A 3194-nucleotide genomic window follows, 5' to 3' on the forward strand; every position below is an offset into this window, starting at 1 on the left:
TTTTTCTTATTTTTGCTTTGTAACATAATTCGTATATTTTGTGTAACATAATTCATATTTTGTTAAATAATTTATATTTCATAATTCGGACTTTGTGACTGTACACAACATTACTGTAGTAAATTATTGTAATGAATAGGGCATTTTTCATCATAATTCATTTTTTGGCACAATTAAACGTGCAAGATTATTTGCTTGATGCCTGGATTTGTAATCGGTTGTTAGGTATTTGGGTTTTCATTCAGTATTAGTAATTTTGCTGGAGTCTCATGTGTTTGTTTATTTACTCCTTGTACCGGTGCTAACAGTCTATCGTATCAAGTTGCTTACTCTTTGATTTTATTATCGGTACTGTCTTCATATATATATATATATATATATATATATATATATATATATATATATATATATAATATATATATATATGTGTGTGTGTGTGTGTGTGTGTGTGTGTGTGTGTGTGTGTGTGTGTGTGTGTGTGTGTGGATGTATGTATGGATGTACGTATATGTATGTGTTTGTACACGGTTCTGGTGAGAATTATCTGTCCAATCGTATCAATCATCATCATCGATTAGTTTTAGTAGTGAATGAAGCTGATGTTTTCAGATTGTTAGCAATGAAACTCAGTTCCCGGAGGGAAAAAAACAGTAAACCTCAGATGCTATTTCTGTATGGGGCATAATGGCCTCCGCCTTTCGCGTTTGGGTTACTATCGAAGAAATTGCTTATCCATCACTTTCATGGGCCTATTTGTCATATTTTTCCGAAGATGATCATTTATGGCCGTAAAATTAACGTATAGATAACTGTGAGGAAATTGAATGAATGCTAGATTTCATGTAGGGTTCGTGAGGATTGCAGAATTTTATAAGTGTTATTACAAGACCAACCGACTAGGAAAAAAATCCTCTTCCTCTTCATTTTTGCGTATGTGACTATAACGCTCTTTATTAATTGGATTGCAACGTATTTTGTTAACATTGGTGGGCTTGCCGTATTGGTCGACTATATTGGGAGTACATTAGTTGTGTGGGGGGTGGGGGGAGAGAGATTGGCGCCAAGAAACACCATTGCGTCATTGATAGATGGTTAAGGTTGCGGAAGAAATACTGCTACCTTTGGGCACATTGAACATTTGTTAGACCTTTGCATTAAAAAGAGTATGAAGGTTGAACTGGATACAATCTCTCTCTCTCTCTCTCTCTCTCTCTCTCTCTCTCTCTCTCTCTCTCTCTCTCTCTCTCAGGAGGAAATGTAATGTTTAGCGACAATTCTTCTAAAAGCTTGTTGAAAATTTGGTTTGTAGTATGCGACTGTTCTTGAGTTGTTGATGTCATTCACAACTAATGAACTCCTCATCCGATCGTCACTCTCAAAGAAATGCACCTAACAAAGAAATGGTCAATCACTATAGATGACTTATTCATTCATAATGAGACGTGGAAATTTTGGTTGGTCTCAGTTCAGTGTCCATCTGTTGAGTAAGAAATTATCGGAAGATTAGGGATTAGCCAGTAAATTTGGTTTGTCAATCCCTGCCTCGTTTGCTCTGTCAACGGGTTTGCAATTCACCCCGCTTTATTTGCTCGGTCAGAACTTTCAAGAGACATTGTTGACCTCCTTTCTGGTTAGTTGACCTTTTCGAGTTCCTGATGCTTGCTTTTACAACAGAAAGTGAAATTCACCTCCTAAATGCAGTTTCAGCTTGGGATCGCATTCATTATATTCTCGTAGTATATATGCTTGTTATCAATATTATTATATATATATATATATATATATATATATATATATATATATGCACATCTATACATAAATACATAAACACGTGCGTATGTGTGCGAGCGCGCGTGAATGCAAGCTTATGGTGATTTTTTGTTACAAATTCCAGTGAATAATTGTTGATAACATTCATTATATCTATTACCTGGCAGTCCTGATTTAGTAGTTTTTATTTAACATCTTTTTTCATTTTAAGGCAAGTAAAAACAATGCTTTTGTAAATAATTATCATGTATATTTCCTGACTTTGCTGTTTTCTACTTCAGACGTAAGTTACAAGTCTGTCTTTTTATGTGTAATTATGTGCATTTTTTCGTCTGTAATTTTAATTTGTGTGCATGTATGTGTGTGTTTGTATGTGAGAGAGAGAGAGACACATACATACATACATACATACATACATACATACATACGTACGTACGTACGCGCATACAGTGAGGGGATACCCCAGTTCAGTGTCTTGCACCTCTTCTGGCAGCAACCCAAAATCTTACTATGTATATTTAACTCGGGAACCCATGTTCTCGTGAGCATTCTTGTGCTCCTTGTATTAGCCTTGATTATAGAAGCTTCGTCATAACCATATAGTTTACTAACAATAAAATAATGACAATTGTCCAATAAGTGGTGTAATCTAGTAGTTAAGAAAAAGTGTTGAATTTCATTGACTCAACATGTGCCATGCAACGGCCTTGTGGCGCAACGGATAACGCGTCTGACTACGGATCAGAAGATTCCAGGTTCGAATCCTGGCAAGGTCGAAATGTGATTTTGCACCACTAAACTCTCTGTTCTTAGATTTTCTGTCCGGTTTTCTATTTTGACGAGTAATTTCGCGTAGAATAGGGTTGTTCTAACCAGTTACATAATAAAGTTAATGGATCATTGAACGGATCCATTTACATGACATAAAGGCAGGATTCCAATCCAAGTAGGCGTAAATGCAAATGGCTTTATCATTACATTCTATCGGTTGCCATGAGAGTAGTAATTGAGGGAGAATCTCGAATTGTAGGCAACTCGGATATAAAGTAATAATTCAAATAAAATTTTCACGTTGGTTTTCTGTTTAAATTGACATGAATGCAGTGAACGACAGATTGCTAGCCCTTATGACCAGGCAGAAATAATTGGAAGCGTTTTCCGCAGTTAAATAGCTACACAGGAGATAGTGAAGAGATATGTAGACTAGTTTCAATTTCGACTAAACATTATTGAAAATACAAGAATGTCTTTGCCTTTTAATGACTAGTGGTATGTTTAACTAAACTGCAAACAAATGGAAGGGAATTTATTATATCCAACAATTGTTCAGAAGCTAAGTGTGCAAGGGGGAATCCGTCTTGTCTTGAACACAAAGAGAGTTGGTGTTAGAAAAACTGTTTTCTTGTTTATACGTAGGAAGGCAG

At 35.7% G+C, this 3194-nt stretch overlaps 1 non-coding gene across 1 annotated transcript; it reads left to right on the forward strand.

Annotated features, from left to right (window-relative positions):
* Window positions 1-2473: 2473 nt before the first annotated feature.
* Trnar-acg (transfer RNA arginine (anticodon ACG)) lies at window positions 2474-2546 on the forward strand. The gene has a single exon. It is a non-coding gene; the product is annotated as a tRNA-Arg (tRNA).
* Window positions 2547-3194: the final 648 nt, after the last annotated feature.

The sequence above is a fragment of the Macrobrachium nipponense genome, chromosome 19 (genome assembly GCF_015104395.2).
Source record: "Macrobrachium nipponense isolate FS-2020 chromosome 19, ASM1510439v2, whole genome shotgun sequence".
In the NCBI taxonomy this organism is placed as follows: Eukaryota; Metazoa; Arthropoda; class Malacostraca; order Decapoda; family Palaemonidae; genus Macrobrachium; species Macrobrachium nipponense.